The sequence below is a fragment of the Rhyacophila brunnea genome, unplaced genomic scaffold (genome assembly GCF_057557595.1).
Source record: "Rhyacophila brunnea isolate RB1 unplaced genomic scaffold, BYU_Rbru_1.0 scaffold_112, whole genome shotgun sequence".
NCBI classification, from domain to species: domain Eukaryota; kingdom Metazoa; phylum Arthropoda; class Insecta; order Trichoptera; family Rhyacophilidae; genus Rhyacophila; species Rhyacophila brunnea.
This window is the reverse complement of record NW_028232766.1, coordinates 1093507-1117421: the sequence shown is the minus strand read 5'-3', so window position 1 is coordinate 1117421 and position 23915 is coordinate 1093507. Positions and strand designations below refer to the sequence as shown.

General features: G+C 24.0%; 1 pseudogene; it reads right to left on the bottom strand.

Annotated features, from left to right (window-relative positions):
* Positions 1-22917: 22917 nt before the first annotated feature.
* On the bottom strand, positions 22918-23418 carry LOC147078237 (uncharacterized; annotated as a pseudogene).
* Between the last annotated feature and the right edge of the window lie 497 nt (positions 23419-23915).

Here is a 23915-nt window from a genome sequence, read left to right as displayed (position 1 = left end):
AATGATATCGTAGGTTTATACCTTATTTCTAAGATAATCTAAGGCTTTCTATATTCAGTTTGTTATGTTTTTTATAATATTTGTTATACTTTTATTCCTGAAAAGACAATTTTTTTTCTAATTAATGCATAAAATTCGATAATTTTCGTAAATCGAGTACCTTTTTCAAAAATATCTTCATAGATTAATTTCAAAATTTACTTTATTATATTTTAAACTTTTGCAAAACATATCGATATCGTAACTACCTGTAAACTTTAAACATAAAACATAACATGGTCTTGAGTATATCAGCTTGAAAAAGGTTTATCTGATACAGACTATCATGTAAATACAATTTTTTATTTCAAAAATTTGAAAAAATATTTCTTTCATAATTTCTTTCCATCCTTTAAAAGAAAATTATTTATAATTCTTTGATATGAAATCTGATTTAAAGCTATAAGTAGCACCCAGTTAATTTCTATAAATCCTTGCTCGAGTTTTCAATTGAAGATTCACGTTCGTGTTATGCTCATTCTCTTTATTATCTAATTTGTCTTTTTAATTGTTGCTAAGACACTTGTGTAATTATACCACTTTCCTAGTTTATATATACCAAAACCTACTCTTTTACATTACGATTGAGCAAAAAGTTACTTTTACAGTAATATTGTTATAAAAAATCACTAAATTTATGACAAAATTTCGTTAAATAATCAAAAACTAATATAATTGTAATGATTAACACTAGAAAATCATTTTCAATGGCAATATATATTTTGATTTTTTCTCTCTTATTCTAAAATCAACCTTTATACGCATTTGAATCCCATTCACTTTTTCTAGAATTTATAGCAACTTTTATAAACTTTTTTTTTATCTGTGTCTTTCGTAATGTTTTTGACAGAATTAACTTTCTTCAATAACTTACCTAGATTTAATTTCATTCTTCATTAGTAAATTTTTTTTATTAACATCATTTTCCACTGATAGCGTATGTTATTATAACTTGGTGACATATAATCTCTCTTTATCTGGGTAGTTCCACATTAAAATCGAAATAATCTCAACTAATCCTTATTGTACACATTCGGTAGGAATCCGATATACCACATATTTCGGTAATCTATTCTGTATCTAAGGCTATTTTATAAGTTTTCTTAGTCTTTTTTGTGTTTTCTTGATATTAGTGCTGTATATAAATTTCTTTTCACCTAGCGATGCGACGTAATGTAAGCTACTCTTTGTCATAAATATTTCGAAGTATATCTTTAAATCTTAAAACCAACAGAACCGCCCTATTTAATATTTCTTGATTTGTAATTTATACCATATTGTAATTTAAATTGCTTAAAGTAGCTTTATCGATATATTTTTACATATTTCAAAGTGCGAATATGCTTATTGAATAGTTATTCTGCTGTTTTTATAGAAATTATTTAACAAGTGTATTTATTCTTATTTTTATTATAATAAAAAGAAACTAATGGTCATTCTAACATTATTATGCATATATAAAAACTAGTATAGTTTCAATATGTTTGAAAGGTATATTTTCGCATTCAAAAGTTTAATAAAAATTCAGTAAATTCCAAGCTAATTAAATCCCATATCTATGTAGAACGCTATTTGAATTCTTAAATTTATTTTTTTAATGACATTTTTCTTCTTTGCATGTATGTTTTAAAAAAATCTCGCACAGAAACTAATCTATTTTATTAGCGCTAGGATAAAATACTTTTTTTGTGTTTCTATGATTTTAAACGTACTATTTATGCTTCCAGTGATTCAAAAAATGAAAATTTTAATTCGGAGGATTTTATACACATAATAAAATTCTTCTTACATTATAATAATGTCTTTTTAGGCATAGTCAATATATATTTCAGCTCGTCGATTATTATATATTAAGAATTATGTACCATTTTAGGTAGATTATAAACTATAATATTGTAAGAGGCAATAAAAATACGAACGATGACGATGTTTTGTGATTTCAGTGGTAGAAAAAGGTATAATTGCAAATAATGGTAAAAGTAAACCTATTATCGATAACTTTGGATCAACTACTTATATAATTATTTGCAATAAAATTATATAATTCTTTTATATACATACAAAATGTATAACAAATCAAATGATTGTTGCGATTAGTAGTATTTGTTTATCAGAAAATAAAAATTTATAAATAATATACTGATTATATTTGAAATAATTTTATATTTACGTTGGGAAACGAATAGGATTTCAAGGCTTTGAAAATACTTAAATAATTATACTTTTATAAGAAAAAAATCAATAGTTATGCGGCATAAAAAAATAAAAAATCGAAATTACGCCTGAATTTTATAATAAATATAAATAAACCAATCAATTTTGTATCATGAACACTTTTCTATTATTATAATATAAATTATTATATCGACTGCTGCCAATACAGATATTATTGTTATTATAGATGACATTGATTGTTCCATAAGTTTTATGGCTAAAATCGATCGCATGAAAACCTTATATTCTTCCTAAGACAATTGTTATATTCTTAATGATTTTATCAGAAAATTTTAGCAAAATAGCACATGTTTTTTTTTATATTTTTGTATTGTTACGAGCGTTAAAATGGCAGGTAAAATGCAAAATTTGATGTTAGCACTAAAATATTCATAAAAATGCTCGAATATCTATTTCAAATAATGTTCACAATTATAATTGAAAAATTCTGTCAATTTGTGACAAACTTGATCAATATTTCGCATTTTTGATCTCGTTTAGTTATGATTTCCATGGTTTTTCTATTTACTTAATAAAAAAGACAATTGTATAATTTATATGCTATATAATAGAAAAAAATTTTATTTTGACACAAAATATGTTTTCAGTGTAAATATACCTGTATACTCATTTATAAATTTATTTACTGTATGCATCGGCTTTCATAGAGCTGGCCTGAAACATATGAGATTTATCTACCTGTGCATTTCTACATGTTCTGTCATTGGTTATTTTTCCGCGTATTGTATATCATAATTTACCGTTTTGATATAGTGTACTAATAATAATCATTCTACTTTCCATTGCTAGTTACAAATGCTAGCGTCTCCCAACAAAACAGCTTAATCTTTTCTGTTCTGATGTGACCAAATTATATTTTATGGTACTTTTTAAAATCATATATTTAGCTCCTATTTTATTTTTTCCTTACTTAATCTTGTTGGGGTTTTACTTAAGCAGTTTTCACAAACAGCTCTCTTTTTTTTATTGTTAGTTTCACGTTTACATCTACAAATGTCGGAATTAGATCGGTTTTGATTTATAACCTATATCATACCTCTCGTAAACATATTGCAATTTGACACCCACATACGTCTATATTACATATGCATAAAAAAGAAATAAAGAAAAAATCGAAAAAAGCTAAAACTTTACGAAAAACCAAAATATATTCTTTAAAGACAGAAGATGCACGATAAAACAAATAAATAGTACAAAAATATGATAATATTTTGCAAATGCACATCATATGGAATACTCTAAAAATACATATTAACAAAAAAAATTATACATTCAATTATGTTTTTTTTATCATGCGTAATAAGCGTAAAACAGGCTTGATTATTAGTAAAACATCAGAATATAATTACAAGTTTAATAGTAACTTTTTGTTACAGCAATAGAAAAACAGTCAAAGGTTAATTTATGAAGATAAAAATATTGTCAATATTATGTATGAATTCTTATATAATGCCACTTCTAGCATAAGAAAAAGATATTTGATGTATATTTAAACAACAACAAAAATTTTGAGTTTATTATATTTTTGTAAACGTGCAGATTTTTGCTATAGAATATAAGAGAAGTAATAGCTAAAGATCTCAATCTATCAATAGAACTAAGAAAACGTTTTTCTACAAGCCAAATAAGAGATTCTATATATTCATAATAATTTTTACGTCTAAATCACAGTTTTAACATCTAAAGAACAAGTAAGATGTTGCAAAAATGCATAAAGTTGTATTTCAGTGCTAGGTCTAAGATTAAAATACATTTTACATGTGAAAAAAAGATACCAAGACTAAATACAAAAAGAACTTAGATTTGCTGCGCTAGTGAGCTCAAATCGCATATTCTCTAATAGGGGTACGTATATTATAATAAAAATATAATTGTAAAGGTTCTTAATCTTGAATATAAAAGAGACATTGAACGTTTGGAGATGATACAACGAAATAATTAAAAATTCGAGAAATCGGAAATTGACTTTTTTATAAACTGTGTTTCTAAACATCGAATAAGTGAATGTATTAAAAAATGCGATTTTATCGCTCGATAAAATATAAAACAAAAATCGATATAAAAGCAAATAAATATAAAATGTAGTATTTTGCGGGTGAATAATTGTAGAATAAAAGATTAACTGCATTAAAAAGCATACTTATAAAAATTATAACAAAATAATTAAACAATTATTTCTGTCACATTAAAATTTTGAAAACTGTAGAGCATTTGACCAACTGAAAAGTAATGACACGGTAGAAGCATATAATTAATATATAAAAAATTATCAGGCTGCATTATATGTTAAATGAAAAAAATCAGATTATTTTTTGTAAAGTAAAAATTTTGAATTTCCTCATAAGGAGGAATTACAAAACGATTCCGTAATATAGATGTCATCATTATTAATAAGCTTGAGACATTAACAGTATGAACAACCACAAAAACCGCGCAAAAAAAACCAAGATACTATGGCGATAATACAAACATCTTTTGTTATATATATAAGCAAAATAAATACATATAGCGGTCACGAGGGTAAAGATAATTATCGTTTAAAACATTTTTTTACAAGAAATAACTTAAATTAATTGTTAACGTGTATATAAAAAAACCAAAACTTTTGTTTATAGAAGCCATAAAAAATAAATGCCTGCGCCTTTTAAGACTTATTTACGAGAATGGATATATAAAATCATATTCGTTATATCGAGCTTGCTTGAAAAAATTAGAAAATAAAATATTATAAATATCTTAGGTAAATGTTTGTAAATAAAATAATAATATATATAGATAGCTTTTACTATACATATTTGTTAACAAATAGACCGACTAAAAAGGCTACTATATGATGAAAAAAGTTGCGTTTTCGATATAATAGATTATTCTTAATTTATTATATACAAGATTATCTGAATATTATTGATACTGTGTTTTTTTTTCTATGCCCATAAAACATAATTTGATAAATGACTAAACGATATTATATTATAAGATCATACAACTTGAAAAAACACAATAAAGCCTGCATCAAATAGAACATGGAGAGAGATTATGCAATTATTTTTCCTATGTAAAAATTTAGATTATGTGGGATAGAGAAAATAATGAATATTGCAATTCAACTCAAACTTTTAAGAATCTTAACAGAGAAATATTCGAGAAGAAAAAATTTTACTGCAACCATATACATGTAAATAACGTTTAAAAATCATTTTTTGATCAGTTGATAGCGTTCTTAAACTTCTAGATATGTGTATTTTTATAAAACTTAAAAGTTAAAAAAAAAATATACGTGATGAAAGTTTCTGATCAATGCATCCTGCAGAAAATAAACCTTAGAAAAGGAAAAGTATATTTGATGCGATGTGAACAAAAAATTTTGCTTCTTTACATTAAGTTTTTTTTTATTTAAAATTTGATGCTTAAATTAGATACTAGGAAATAATAAATAGATATCACACGTATGTGCTGCAAAACAGCGAAAAATAGGTGATAGCAATGTATTTTTATAACTATTGTTGTTTTCTGTTTATTTTCATAGTTTCAAAGTGTATGGTATGATTTAAATCGAGCTCAAATCAATTTCCTGGAATCATAATAAACTACGTCTAAAACTTTTGATATAAAAACTTCATAAACTACCATCTAACATATTTATTGTTATTTCTGATACTCAAATGGGTTGTAAAACGGTGCCTACAACATATAAGAACATGCAAAATCTTGCTTCGTGAGGATAGTAACATATTTTATAGAAAAAAACAAAGGGCTAATAATATAAAAAACCTTAAAAAGTAGATCATCGGTAAAATTTCAGAAATTTCTTACCTACCAATCAACGATGAAAATAAATAAAGTGAGGTTAACACAATATATGCATGTGAACTATCTAATTAAGAAAATTAAGATAATCCGTATTTGAACGGTGTATAATAATTTTCTAAGATTTATTTAAAAGTAGATACTAGAGATAAAACAACTTCTAATCTTGCTGTTTTTTGATTTTTTATGTTTTAGATGTAAAAAAAGCCTATGATAGCGATATACAAAAGCATCTCTAAAGTAATCATTTTAATATTTTACAATTGAAATGCATTCAAACACATGCAAATCTCTACTATATACACATTCAATCATAGAAAGGTATCATATCACGCATAATAGATAACGTTGTCACAAAATACTATAATTCATATATTTGAACAGCTTGTTTTGCAATAATCACATGCAACCAAACAATTGAAAAAAATATTTATTTATATGTCTCTGCGCTAAAGAGTACATATAAATCGCTAACGGGAATATGTGATTTTTTATATCATAGAGTAATTATGTAATAAAAAGTATTCAAAGGCTTTACACAATCAAATATTATAGACATAAATAATATTTAACCTGCAATCATTATCTGTATATTAGCTTTATTACCTGTTTTTATATATAAAATGCGCGCAAATGTGACTTTCTCTTTTTATTGATACTTTCGGCTAAAAACATATTATTTTTAAATGATTTAAATTTCTAGTTGTTTATTATATAATCGTTGACCTATATAAGATTTATGTTCTGTTGAAATTCAATTTTTCCTCAAATGAAATAAGCCAAATAAGATGTGTTACCATAAAGGAAAAGAGATAAATTGTGTGCATATGTTGCATGTTTCTCGAGTTTCAAATATCGATATAGATAAACTATAAAAACATTATTATATCAGATAAGATTTTAGTTTTTAAAATAAGTTAAAGAGATTATTAAACTATTTATAACCATAAGCATGCTAGTATATATTATGATATGAACAACGATATAGATTCCTGCCGCAAATTTGCATAGTTATAGATATTTAGGTATAAAAAGGTTTTGGACACAATTGAATAGTGTTCTTGAAAAAAAATTTGTAAAAAAGAGATACATAAAAGTCGATTTTTAAGAGCATTCACTCCACATTACTTGAACTTTTAGATATAACAATTATCCTTTTTAAAATCACCAATAAAAGATATAAAACTTTTTTGTGGATTTTTATGCAAAAATTAGTTTTAGTAAAAAATATAAATAGACAGCAAGAACAGAATTATATAACCGTCTCTCTATGATGCTCTCCTATTACGGTTCGCCTAAAATTTTACAATCATAAACATGTTAAAAATTTCTCAATAAATAATTGGCCTTTAATTTTGGAATTCATTTTCGTTTTATTACTTATATGACATAGGCACTTTTTGATCCTGCACTAAGTTCGTGAGAATAAACAATAAAAGTTAATTTGAATATATACATCTTTTTGTTGATGGATTAATTCCCAATAAAAAGGATAAATTATTCATTATCAAATGTAAGTAACATGTTCTACTTAAATTATATAAATTTAATGCAAAAAAACCTGGAGTAAACATTTCACATGTATGTGTTTAAACGCATCATCCTTTAAGAATTATGGTAAAAAAATATTGTAAGCTAAAAAAATATAAACATATAAACTTCTATTTTAAATGCAAATGAAAACAATTTTGTAATAAAAATCTCTGTAGAAAACCTAATTATGGTGTTTTAATTGATTTTCCGATTTTATATGAAGCGTAAAAGAAACAATAGAAGTAGGTTTTTTGTGATATTTGTAATATTTGCTATAAGTAACTGGCAATATAATTGTTAAATCTAATTATCTGTAAATATACATATATAAAAAAAATTATATATCATTATCAGGTAAAAAAAAGTATAAAAAGCTACACTTAGTAAGTGTAGATAACATTGAATCTCTGTGTAAACGCTTTTTAAACTAATAAATAACAATTTCAATTGTTCTTTTTTTACTTCAGGTTGACAAAAAAGTAAATATTTTGGTATTTTTTTTATAAAATTCACATTGATTTTTTAAAATGATAAGTAACATGACAATGTACAAATATTTTGTAAAAAACTTCGGAATTAACTGTATATCGTTTAGATACAATCAATTGGTTTTTTTCTTTAATTATACCGATTTATGCTTTTTTTTACATAACAAAAATCTGATAAAATATTTTTAGTACCGACATTACGTTTTTTTAGCTATCATAACAAGAACTTATCTATGTCTAAAATAGATTTAAAATTAAAAAATTATATTCAGGCAGTTTAGAAATCGTTTATTAAATTGTTATATTGCAATTTTCTTTTTTTTATGTTTATATATATAATTTTATTTCATAATATAGTTTCATTAGATAATCACGATAGTTTATTTATAAAGATAAATAAAATAAAAAAACATAATATAAAATTTGATACAAAAAATAGTAATTAAATTCAAATATATCGATTTACAGTAAAAATTGTCGTTACTTTTCAGGTGAACATGTTCAAATTATATGCTCCAAAAAAGGGCATGTTATGCTTTAATAGCAGTTCCGATGCGTTGCATATAAAAATATAAGTTTGAATGTTTTTGTCTTGGCATTCCCTAGAAAAAATTGAGAATTAAATATACATCATTCTATATTGCATTAAATTTGTAGGCACATGTTTTATATATACTTCTTGCCAAAAAAAAAAAATTTTGATCGTCGGTATACATTTTTTATGTTTTTCTAGTCTCTTAGTATAAATAAAACATCTTTGTGGTGCAAAAATGCTCAAAGATGGGCATAATATATATAAAGCTTTGTTTTACTCACACACGAAAATAAAGAATGAAAAGGAGAAGGTATTATTTTTTTATATTCTTGCTGACGAAAAAAAAATATAAAACATTTGACTTTATATATAGAATATAGAATGATCACTTTTTTTTAAGCAGAAATCTTATTTTTTATGAATAAATACAAAATCCTGAGCAAATAAATCAATCTGTCGGCAAATCTAAGCAAACTAAGATAAATTGAAGTGTGTGATTTTTGTGAAACTTAAATCATTATAAGTAAGCATGATACTAAAAAATTTAAAGCAAATATAGATTTAATGAAAAATAAAAGCTTCTTTATATGAGCTTAAAAAATATTAATCGTTCATATATATGACTTATATGTATATTTAGTACAATATAATGATCTGTATTTTTATTGGTATATTTTATGTTGTTGTAATATATCATTATTTTTTTAAAAGTCATGTATGTCTTATTTGTGTTTAAATATCATGATGCTCATTTTTAAAATGTTTATATTCTTATACTGTTCAGTTAACAAAAGCATACTTATAGTTTATTAATATGTTCGTTTTAAAAGATCGTAGTTTAAGTCTTTTAACACATGGAGCATAGAATTAATATTAATTTATAGTGCCTATCTGCTTTTCTTTTTTTGACTTTTATTCTTTGAATTAGGCGTCATCGTATACTTTTCTATCTTCTATGGTTTTTTTATTTTAAGAGTGACAAAGAGCATAAAACTAGTTTATCTATTCAATACCTTATGAACAAGAAAAATTAATATGACGCCGATAGTTCGCTGTATATCAAAATGAAATTTTATAGATTGACACGTTTTGATATTTATTTATCTTTTTTTTCTATCTAAATTTTTTAGATATATCTTTTCGCGAAATAATTTTTTGTTGAACTGTTTATATTGTATTATGAAATTATTAAAATTCGATAAAGAAAATTTTTAATGCGAAATATATTCGTAAAAGAGACTATTCCGACTTTCTGGATCTGATGACTGACTTTTTTAGATATTTTCTTTAGAGTTGATTACCAAAAGAATTCAAAGTAAATACTGTTCATACTTTGAAAAGCACTACATAGCTGTATTTATCAGCTTTCTATGTCTTCGTATGCACTAAAATAGTCTTATTATTTCAACTATCCAGTTTTTATTTTTTTACTAAAAGCATTATTAGTTTTGATTAAAGTCGTTATGACGATGCGAAAGAAGTTTGATATACCATTATTATAGTTTCTAAGAGATAAATCAGATTAATATCACCTAAATAAGCAGCGCATTTTATACTGCCCGAGTGAATCAAACAGAAAATATATTTTAAGGTAAATTGGTTTTCTTCTCTCTAAGAGTGACACATCATTGAATAAGCATATGCTTAATACAATCTCATGGGTTTTTTTAATGATTCGTTACGCTTAAATTTAATGAAGACCTCATTTATTGCTTTTTTACTTGATTCTATACTTGCTATTCAAAATCTTTGTTCTATTCAAAATTTTTGCATGTACGCATATGTCTAAAATCATTTGCATTGATTTTTCTTTTTTTCATATAAAATTATAGCTAAAAATCACCGACCTGAACTTTATATTAAGCAAATTAAATTTAGATATCTTAGATGGTTTTATCCGAAAAATTTTACAATCGTATGTAATTTCTATTGTCTGATATCAAACTCGTGCAGGTTTTAAAAAAACCGAAAAAATTTTTTACATTGTGTTGGCATATCAAATAAAAACGTTATATGCAATAATACGTTCGTTAAATTTGATCTAATGTAAATAACGATAAAAAAAAATCATTGCGAAAAGAGCATCCTCTCATACAAAAAAACACTGCAAAAACCTTTTTTACAAATTAGTAAAAATATGCAAGATTTTTTCTTTTATATAATTGATCTGTTTTTAGCAATATTGTAATGATCTTTTTGATCAAAAAAAAGTTTCCTGTTGTTAATTAAAGATAACGTATAATACTTTATATACGAGTAGTTCTATGTTTAAAAAATACACTTTACAAGAACGGTAAAAACAATGAGAAAATAAACATACATCTAGTATCCTCAAATATAATCAAGCTTACAGAATCTTTATAGGTCTAAAAATTTGTTATAATTGTAAATGCTGAGAAAAAAAGAAAAATTTGGCATTTGTAATTTTTGATAGTATGAGATGTTTATTACAGTAGTTGAAGCTAAATTGGCTATAGAAAAAGCAATAAATTAAGTTCTAAAATTCCAATAATTACAGCAAAACTTATAAAAGTTACGAATTTTAGTATTTACTTTTTTCTATAGCATCTATAAAAATAATTATAACACCTTTATCTTTATATATATACCTCAAAGAATTCACCCATGTTGTAGATATCTTGTTGTTATCTTTCTATGTGTATAAAAAACTTTCATTTAAATCTATACATTCTCATCGCATTTTATCTTATATAATAATATGGTCGTTATTTGCATAGTTATTAACATATATTAGAGAATTTATCGATTGTTATCATTATGTGCCATTTTATTTATTTATAATATAGGTGGAAAAATCATTGTTTGGCAATTATTATTACAACATCTATAATTCTCTGCAAATATATTACTTTTTTTTATGTAAGAAAAAAGACAATAAATCTATGAAAAACTATTTAAGAAACATAAAAACGGCCTAGACATTGGTAAATAGCTATAAATATTACATTAATAAAAAATATGGTCTATTTAAACTAAAATATTTTAAAAAATGTTGCACAGCAGTTATACTACATATAGCTTACAACAATATTTTATGCAAGATAAAGTACAGTATAAAAAAAGGTATATTATATGTTTTCTTGCTTTCATTAAATATATTAAATACCCAAGTAGCATATAATTGCTATATTGTATATCTTACCTATAGCATAACGATATACAACTACCGCAATATAAAAATGGGATTTTAAATGGATTAAAGCAGATTAATAATGAGACAGGATAATGATTATATATTTATATTAACTATAACTAAGTTTTTGATTTTTGAATACATGCTACGTTTATGTTTTAATAAAGTCGAATTTACATACAAATTATTATATTTGTCAAAAAAAAATTCATGTAGTCATACAAAAAATCCTCTAATTTACTGCAAAATGAATTTTAAAGTGAATGTAAATAATAGACTAATATCTAATGATTATTTAATTTATTTTTTTTGCTTATTAAAGTAAGACATAGTTTTATAAATAAAATCACATACTTTTTACATAATTTCAGCTCTTTAATCAATAATATATAAAAAATTTGCAATGAAAATATAATTGTATTTTCAGATACAATAAATTTTAGAAATACTGTATTTATATTTTCTGGATCAATATAATTTTACAAAAATTAAAAATACTAGATGTAATATCAAATTTATATTTTATTTAAGAGATCTGTATATTTACTAAATATATACATAATTACAAACTATATATTATCGGTTTAAACAAACAAAAAATTGATTTGTATTTATGTGATCTATATAAAATCCAATAAATGTCAATTCATATAATTTAGAAATTAAATTTTTTGTAAAAAAAAATAAGGATAAAAAATCTTAAAATTTAAAAAAATTCATATTTATTATTTTTAAGACTATTTTACTTACGCTGTAAATATCTATTTTTTCTATGAAAAATCTTTATAAATTGTAATAGAATTCTATGTTTACAACAACGTTTATAATCTTATCAATCTTGAATTATTCTATAATATTTAGGAATTCAAATGCATATATCATAAATTTTATTACGATCAAAATTATTATCCGCGAATTTTTTAGAATAAACTCTGATTTTTATATAAATAAATTTCCTTTTGATGCAATCTTTTGTGATAATAACTCTGATATAATCATTGATGATTTAGTATCTTTTTTTACTTTTTGACTAAAATTAAAGCATATTATTTTTAATTTTTTGGATATTGAGTGCCTTCAGTTATAATTAAATAATAAAAAGTTTAAGCCAAAAGCTGAATTTAAAATCAAAGCATAAAACTGCGTTTCATAGAGTATTTACGAGTTAACATTCAAAATTCCTATTTTTTGTTTTAAGCTGTTATTAAATTTCTTGATACGATAAAAAAATGAAAATCCATTAAATACTGTAAATATTCCCATTCTTAGTAATTTATATTTTTATGATATATTCCGACAAAGAACTAAGATCAATATAATTCTTCTATAGTAAAAGCGTGCCGTATGTATTACGCGCGCTTGTGTCTTGATAATTTTTTTTGTAATATCATCTGATTAAGACATGCATCAAAACATTATCACATAGCGGCTTTGTAAGGGATAATGCTTTTATAAAAGAATTTCAAGATATTGGATTTTTTGACTTAAATTGACAAAAAAAATGAGCATAAGTCTCTGTTATCTTCTAAAGATTTTGCAGCTGCTATTTAAATATGTATCTTGCATATTAATGTCACGATTAATATAAATATATATTATATAAAAATTTGGTTTGTATTCATCTTTCATTGGCAGTTTAATTATTATATTTATCCTTAAAGATTCTTGGTTATCAAGAATACGCTGGAACATTGCTATAGATTTTAATGATGATTTTTTTTTCTCGATTTTTTACAAGGTTTTAATATTTTAAATTTTTTTCATGAATCTATAACCGTTTAGAAAATAGAATCAAAAATTAATTTTAAATGTGTTCCTAAAATATAGTTTTTATATTGCAAATTTTCGGCGAAAAAATTAATAATGCAAAATGAATTTTAAATTTAATTAAAGTGAAAAAAAATTTATATAAACATTTGAAAGACAATGAACTAAAAAATTAACCCTAAAATATACACTTTCAATATTTTTATACAGAGTCACGAATGTGCTTGGTTTAACGCAATAGATAATTTTTCTTTAAGCATAGTGATTTAAGTTGAGTTTTTATTATTTTATATGATAAGGATATAATAATGGATTTATAGGTTTGAAATTTGATGTAAAATGTAAATTTTATATTTACTTGATTTTATTACATATATTAGTTGTTTTTTTGCTTGTACTATGGCTTTATGCATTTATATTCATTTTATGTTATGGTAAATTTAAAAAAACGGTGAGAATTATTCTGAACATACACTATAATTCTAAATAAAAATCTTATAAAAGATGCATTAACATTCATTTGGATGTAAAGAATATCTAAAACTGTCTTAGCGATATCTTTTGAAATATTACGGCATGCTCGCATATATTCTGGGTTATTTTTATTTATGCGTAATTTGATTGTAAACTATTAATTAAAGTTAAAGCAAAACTTAGAATATCTCCATAAAACAGAATTTACAGTTTCTTCATTTCATCTCATAATTTTTACAATCTTACTTGATAAATCATGATTCCAGAGGACTTTATTGTCCAGTTGTCATACTCTATCCTATTATTTGTGTGTATTGTATGTTTTTTATTATCTATTTATATATAATCTACAATTTATGGTATTTCATACTTCTTTATTCTAAGTTGATGATATACTACAATATTTGAGTTCGAGATTTGTGAATCAGATTGATTTAAATTGCTAATTGATAGTGTTTCCATGGCTTCGCTTACGAAAATCGTCAGAAAACCTATATAAGCTATCATATTTCTAATAGTTATATCAAATTTTTCTTCTTAACGCACGCTAAAATTTCTACTTGATCATTTGATGATTTTTAACCATTTTATATTTTTGCCTTACTTTTATTTGTTTATATTCGTCTAAAAATTACCTCTTAAACCGTGTTTATTTTCATTGTTATGTTTTTTTAAGTTTAATTTCTCTAACATATAGTGTATGTATCTTACACGTTTGTTTCAGCTTCGAGTTTAGTAAAAGCTAAGTATCTATCTAAAATGGCTTGCCAGATGGTCAACTGTTTTATATATTTCCCCGCAGAGTGACATTTTTCTAAAGAACATATTCTAATGTGGCATGAAAAGGAATTTTTCTTGTTCTTATACCACGATGAAATAAAATGATGCTACTTTAAAGATGTACTTCGTTTATAATGATATTAATAGCATACGACAGGGTTGTTGTAAAGTTTATTGATATTATTTATACACATACAACCTTCTTTATGATTTAAATCATTATATTCTTTGGTTTTTTGTTTAAGTTGTATTTGGTTATGCGTATATTTATTGTTGATAATAGGCGTGTTTTATTTTCCTCATATATTTTCTATGGCTGTTCTTTTATGTGATATCAAGTCTTCAGTGGTACATTTATAATTTGGCAGTAAAAACATTTTTCCTTATAATACATTACCCGATAGACTTATCCCATTTACTTCTATAATAAAAATGATCGTTTTTAAATGCTGGTTGTAAGAGATTGAATCTTATAATAAAACCTAGCTTTTCTAGTTAAATCTATATCAAACGTTTTTGGTTCTGATCAAAGAAAGTGATGTATAATATTTATACATTTTTGCGTGTTTGTTAAATTATTTGAATTTTTTTTGCTGCTTAGATTGGTTTCAATAGATTTGAAATGTTTGATATGATTTTATGCCAGATTTTGGCAAATTTTATATCTTTTATAGCAGTTTTACTTTTATAAAATCGACCGTGGTATAATTATCCATTGTTTTATTGTATATGATTCACATATATTTTATATGAAATAAATATATTTATGTATGTATGGAAATTTTTTACTAAAATAATTGTTATAAAATTCCGAAAATTTGTTTTTTGTCCATTTAAGATAAATGATGTTTGTGTTTGCTATAACATCATTAAATCGATGTTCTTTATTTCAAACTTAAAGGATTACCCTTAGAATTACTTTCGACGTAAAAATCTAAATTCAATTTTTTTCGTATATTTTAATTTTTAAGTTCATAAAATAATTTTTTTATAATTCTTTTTGATATTTATCAATTTGGCTAGAGTCGAATAACAAGAATTATGTTCTAAATAACATGGTATGAATTTTTTTTTAATGGTAAAAGCACAATAATACAGATTTGTTTTATATAAAATTTGTTAAAATTCATATGACAAATCTTTAAAATACATATTTGGATGTCTTATAACACCCTTTTATTAGATAAAGAAAATTTGTAAAATCGAAATTTCCAGTTTTTGTAATCCTTATGGTTTGTGATCTCAGTAAGGTCTTTCGTTTATAACTAAATATTTTTTTTGTAGTATTAAATACTGAAAAATATTCTAGTATTTTTTTATTAGTGTAAAAAAATTAGAGTAATATTATTCATTTTTCTATATTAATGGTTTATATGTGGAGAATAAGTTTTCTCTTGTTTTCTATGTAACAAAAAAATCATTAAAATCAAGCTTTTCATATTTAGGGCACAGTTCTAATTATGTAATAAAACTCCACGGTTTTTACTTTATGATCACTTGTATCATATCTATTATTAGTTCACCTTTTCTTATTTTTTTAAAATAAATCAAATTCTCATTCATCTACAAAGTTTGTGATAATATTATTGTTTATGTGTTTGTAACATTGGCATATTTTATGCTAAAAAATTATAATTTGATACTATTAATCTGATTAAAACCCGAATATTTGCGTTAAAAGATCCTTTTATTTTAAATAATTGACGCAGTTTTTATGTAATTTTCACATTTAGGCAAAAATCTAATGCGTATCATTAAATAGATGTCATATATTTGTGATAAAAACATGCATATATTTACTTAGAAGTCAAAATGAAAATATTCGTCCTTTTAGAACAATACCTTGTATTGAAACAGCACGAGTAGTTATCTAGTGAATTTCTTACGTAAAAAAAGCTAAAGATAATATATTAATATTTTTTTATTGGAATTTTTTGCCAAATATAAGACTAATAACAGAAATTTTTGTGTATTTGAACATTTCAGTTTGTACTTATTCAGTTTTTTTACATATTTTCTTTATAAGATAAAAGTAAACTTTTTTACAATGTATGATCAGTCTTTTATTTTAAAAAACAAGTCAAAAAGTGTTCCCATATGATATTTATGTCTTTAAGCTATGCCTACCATAGTATATTGATAATAAATAGGCTTAATTTAGGTGAAATTTCGTATTATGATTTGCTGTATTCTGTTAATTCAATTATCACGCAATATTACCAAAAGAATGCATTGATTTTATTTCATATACCCATACAATGTTTCTGCAAGATATTATAATATTTCCGATGTTTCAGTTGAGTAATTAAGCAGTCAAAATATAATTTTAAATATGGAAGGTTACAAGCACTTCTTTGTCAAATAATGTCTAGATAAATCCCAAAACAGTTTTTATAGAATGCCACCGTATTCGTATGAAGTACAGCAAACACTGTCAGGCATATGCATTTCAAGACTTCAGGTTCCAAAAAAAACAGATCATTGTGGCGCTGAATATACTAAAATATTTTTTAGTCGAGGTGGATGTAGATATAGTTTATTTTTGTATGATTTATGGGTTTAAATAGGGGTGGAACGATTAAAATTTTCAGATGAAAAGGATTGGCATTTTTATGGTAATTCTAATGATTAAAAAAATGCTTCTTTATGTTAAATTGTGTATCAATGGCTATAAAAGAGCTCATATTATTTATACTGAATATTTTTTTGATAAGATATAATTGATTTTCTATATTAAATATATGAATAACAACTGATATAATCTATAGAATAATATAATTGCAATATTTGCATAACTGATTCGCTTTTTTGCGTATATAGAGTAAATCTTATAGGCTTAATTTTTTTTTATTTGACTATGAGCATTTATTGATCTAATTCAATATTTTCTTTATGCATGAAAACACATATTCTTTGTTTTTTATATTTCTTTTGTTAACTTTTTTATATAATATAGATATTTTTGAGCATAAAAATCATTACCTCAGTATACCATTAGAAATTCACTTCCTAAATGATCAGATATTGAGACGTATATAATACTATGCAGTATAATTTTTAGGAAATGGAAAGAATATGTGTAGATTCATACCAAATCGCACGAAATTAGGTCATATTGTTATATTTTTTTTTATTGTTAGATTCTGTGGTCTTTTTTGTAACAACAGCTTTTATTATATATGATTTTTTAAAATACTGGTATATAAAAGTATCTTGGATGCTTTATAAAAATGACAAGAGTAGAAAAATGTTTTTCATTTTAAAAAGAAGAATTCGAATATTGCCATGATCATAACGAGATATAATGTGATTAAAAAATTACAACTGTCATATATTAAGATGTCGGAAGGCCATTTGATAAGGAAACATACGCCCGAAAAAAAGATCGTGATAAAAACTTTTAGTTATAAGTCTGGGATTAGGTCAAAGTATTGAAATAAGTTGAAGTCTAAAGATTTTAAATCAAATATGTTTCAATCAATACTCTTAAGTTTTTCTTGAACCTGAATATAGAGCTATAATCGCGTTTGTCTATAAAAAATGGTATAATATATGTTGGAAAAAAAATTATAAATATCCAGAAGAATTTGAGAACGGAAAATGTTTACTATACCAGGCCTTAAAAATTTGAAAAAATAATTTAGGCACTCGAAATATATATCAGAACTCAATTTTTTCGTATTAATAAATTTTGAATATAATGATATTGATATTATTTTTTGTATATTTTTCAAAAAAGCAGATTAGAATAAATTGACCAATAATAAAAAAATAATTTTTTAGGCTTACATGTTTTAATACGTAAAAATTATTTAAGTTCAGAACAAAAAAATTTAAAGAATTTATAAATTTAAATTGTGTTATTCAAAATTAAATTTAAATCTGAAAGTATGAACAATCTATTTTAATAGCAATTTATTTTTTCGGAGCTGTTAATTTGCATTTATGTAGCTTCTTACTTTTATTATCTTATTGATTGGTTTAGAAAATTTAAATATTTTTTTATGCTAATATTTATCTTTCGACTTATCAATTATACATATAAATAAATAAAACCGAACTTTAATATTATTAATATATATATTTAAGGCACGTTATTTTTCATGTACAAAGTTCAGAGTATAAATATATATGAGAAATAAAGTTCAAGCTCTATATAGATTTTATGGGCAAAAAGATCTTTTTTATGCGACTGGCAATTTCTTTACTTGTTTTTAAATGCCAATACATGACTTTCTTGATGGATTGAGGGACACGATAATATAGCATAAAAAAATGAAATTTCTTGAAATAAATATAATAATTATAAAAATATTATTCATGAACTTCATTTAGAAATTTAAAATTAAAATTATAATATTATTTTTTCTCTTGGACTTTTGTAAATACAGACAGGTTACTTTCTTATTACATGTCTTATGAATCTGCAAATTACGGGTTTCCAAATGATTAGATATCTTAATAATATTCCATATATTTATATTTGTATTATAAAAACACAAATATTGTAATTTTTTTGCAATTATTGATGTGGAAGAACAGAAATTTCAAAATACTCAACTATTTTTATGTAATTTAATAAAACCCCTAAAATGTTACAAATAAGACATTATAATTCTAAATTATAATAGTGATTCGATTTTATATGGTATCATTAAAAGAATACATAAAAAATATGTGATTTATGACAGCTATCTTCTAATAAAAGTTAGACTCTTATATAGAAAAAGACAATTAAAAAATTTAAAAGCATCGTTGATCAAGTGATTTATGTTATTCCTGATTTTGCATATATTTATTCTTAAAACTTATGCTTCAGACGAATTTATTGAGTTTTCAAAATATGAAAAATTATGCATCGACTCTGAAGCTTTCCAGACATTTGCCATAGAAATTATTTTGGTCAATCCATTAAAAAGAAGCGCTAATTATGCGTATACTATATATGAGTGAAGAAGTTGATGAAAAGTATGATAATTCTAATGAAAAGAATGAAGCATGTCTGAATTGTCCAATAGAACATTGTACATGTGGAAGTATTAAAAGGATTATTCCACTTACAGATAAAAAGCGATATGTTATATTTGTAGATATCGTAAAAGAAGGTGATATGCAGGAACTTGAGATTTGTTTAGAGAATCTTGAAAAAAATGCAAACATCAACAAAACAATAAAAGATGAATCGCTTGATTCTGAGATTGAGTAAATAACAGATGAAGCTCAAATTTCATAGGATCTTAATAATAAGTATTCGCATTTGTGTGTTGCACGGTTTTTGAATAGAAAAAAATTTATTAAACTGCTATTCTTAATTTTATAATAAAAAGGATGAATTTAAAGATAAATAAATTTTAGATAAACCGTTTTATGATCAAAGTTTATTTACTAATCGCTCTAACGTTACTTTACAGCCGTTTTAAGTCATCTCTGAACTATATTTGTGTTTTTTACGGTTTTTTTTATAAATATTAAAGCTTTTTATACATTTTGATATTTTATATTCGCATAATTTAATTTGATATGTTCTTTAAAAGTTAAAACTCGTAGCTATGTAATAACAGTCGCAAAGATATGAAAAAGTAATGAATCCGCAAATTTTGACCATATGTTGAATCGAAACAATATAAAATTTATTGAAAATCACAAAAATAGTACAAACGTTATATTTTGTCTAATAATTCTGTTTTTTTTTATGTTAAAATAAGATATTTTCAAGATTAAGTATCATAAAAGATATAACCAATAAATTTAATTATTAAGGCGTCTATATTTATAGCTTCAGTACTATTAGTTATACTCTAATGCTATAAATATCTTTTTTTTGCATAAAATTCGCGAAATTGAGCTATGAAATAGATGCTTAGATATAGGCACTGTTTCCTAAGGTAATAAAGCTTTTTTTCTTACATAATCAGATGTTTTTGATATCTATAGTACATTGATATAATATTTATCAGATGCAAAAATCAATATGGTTTTTAAAAGTGTAATTATTACTCATAATACCATATACAATCAATAAAATAATGGTAGTATATATAGCTATCCAAAATACAAACTATTATACATAAAAAATCGATTTATATTTTTTTTATAAATTCAATATCATAAATCATTGTCTGTCTAAACTTAACTACAAGTGTTTATGTAAATATTCATTATGTTTTTTTTCTTAGTTATTTGATACATAAATCAAATACGCATGTTTATGTAACTATTTAAGACTGTTTTAATGTAATTTATTTGAAAAGTGCAAAACTTTTTATGCTTATCTACATTATATGGTATGATTTAGCAATATATAAAGAATATTGACATATATTATAAAACAGTTGTAGATTTTTATTATGTGAATTATGTTTATATACGATTAGTTGAGATGTTTTTATATCAAATATAATTGTTATTTTAATTAAAAATTTAATTTCCTCTTTTTATTATTCCAAATACATTTAAATGTTAAACTAGTCATCCAATGATCTTTTTAATACTTAAAACGGGTTACCAACACTGCGTTTTTGGTAATTTTTTTAACATTGGCTTTGTTTGCTTGGAATTTCCAGCATGAATTGTATTCTATTTTTTATGGTAGCCCATCTGTGTATGTTTATTATTTGCAACCTTTATGGATGCTTAAATGATGGAATATAATATTTTTCTGTATATATTGATTCTAGGTAGAGTAAATTACTAGTTTATAAACAATCATGCTTATTAAAAATGGTAAATCGTTTTTTTTGTTTGATATATAATTCAAGTGATATTTGCATCACTAAATCAAGGATAAGTTGAATTTTATGGTTTTTTTAATCAATGCATTCGGCGTTAATAAAAAAAAAAGTTTGTATGTGGTATATTTTTTATAAAAAAAAATGTGGATGCTCGCACTAATTTATATCTTTAATAAAGTAAAACCCCTTTTATATACCATTGGAAATCGTACACCAAACTTATATTCCATTATATTAATGCATTATTAAGCAGATGCAGGAATTAAAAAATCAGAAATTATATTTTCTAGAATAAATTTGACTTCGCGCAAAAACAATATCATATTAAAAAAAAAGTATTATTTCTGAAATGGAAATTACAAATTCATATTCTAATTGATTTCTAAATTCAATACGTTTTTTTACTTAGAAAATTTATCAAAACTCTGTAATCACTAACTATCAATAGATGCTAAATCTTGCGAAATAAAATATGATTGATTAAAGGTATTGAATTGATGCGATTTATAAGAAGAATACATAATGATAAAATTGCAAAGGTAATAAGTTTTAAAAAGGTATTTATAAATATTTTTTAATGAGCAAATTGATTTTTTTTTATGTTGTAAAGATGCGAAAAATTATCAAATATTAAATAATCTATGAATTAAAATAATGTCAAGAGTACCAAATACACTTTACAGAAATTTAATTATCTTTATGATGAAGAAATATTATCACTATCTTTGTGTATAGAATCTTGCTTATTCTACTAAATTTACGTACAAATATTACCAATAATTAAAGTATTTTTTATTTATGGTGTATATTTATAGTCGTAATTTTAGTATTTGTTCTTAGGCACAGCTTGCTTGATTCTCTGTGCGCACAGCGTATTTATACTTTCGGCTATCTTCTCCTCTCCGAAGTCTTCTTCATACCCCCTCCTCTTTCGAGACCTATTAATTCAAGGGTTTTTCTCAATCCCAATGTTTGAATATATGCCTCAGCCTGGTTCGTGACATCTAGTTCCTTCAGGTGCCTTCTATGATATCGTGTCACCACACCGTCCCATCTTATAACACTACCAAATATATTATAAAGAAATATTTATAATATTTATATCTGTCTCGAGAGAAGAAGATGCATCGAGGAAGATTGTAAAGATGATTAGGTAGAAAGAAAAGCACAAAGTCTGTTCATTCTATGGAGAAATCTAAAGTTTTGTATAAACGACTAAAAAAATCAAATAAACCCATGAATAAAAATAAAAAATATAATATCTTAAATGTATTTACACAATACTCGTGTTTAGTAAAAATTGGCTATAAATTCAAACATTTTTACAGCGCATAAGCGTAAATATTTTTCAGATCAAAGATTTAATATAAAATTTCAATTAAATTCCCCGCATTTAGTAACTTGAATTTTTTGTTTTGGTTTTCCATCGTTAGATCCCATAGTTTCGACTTTTTTAACAACATCCATTCCTTCAATAACTTTTCCGAAAACAACATGCTTTCCATCCAACCAACTGCATTCAGTAAACGTAATAAAAAATTGGGATCCATTAGTGTTTGGTCCAGAATTGGCCATTGAGAGCATTCCCGGCTCAGAATGTTTCAAGATGAAATTTTCATCAGGAAATTTATTTTTACTAAAGCCTCTTCCTCCTGTTCCATTTTGGGCAGTAAAATCACCTCCTTGCATCATGAAGCCAGGAATTACTCGATGAAATATACTTTGGTTAAATCCATTCTTTGGACTTTCTTGTTTGCAAAGCTCAAAGAAGTTTTCGCTGGTGATTGGACAAACATCAAATCTTAGTTGTATAACGATCTTTCCTAATGGTTTGTCATTCGCTGAAATTTCCATGAATACTTTCTTGTTTGTCATTTTCTTGAGGGTATGAAAAGTATTTAATTTAAAGAAACTATATTTTTGGATTTTGAATGATACTATTGATTAAATTCATGAAATTTAGATTATTTATTAGAATCCTTCTGGATCATATTTAATTAACAAAGACCATTTTCTTGTCTTATCGATTTTAAAGATTGACCTGCTCAATTAAGTTTCTTATTTTAGATTAGAATTTGAATCACAAAAAAATACATAGGCGCAAGTAATAAGGTTTGTTTGTAATTTTATATCATTTACTTGAACAAATTGACATAGGAAAATCGATTTTAAAATAATACAGATCCTGTATTTGAAATTTGCTGAAGTGATCAAAAACAAATATATTTAAATTGCAAAGCATCACTGATTATGTGAATTCAATTAAAAATAATCTGTCTGATGAATACACTCTTTATTAACAAAATGCATCACTGATCCTATATTTATTATAATGTAGTTGTGATCATATACATAGAATTTTCAGTAAATTA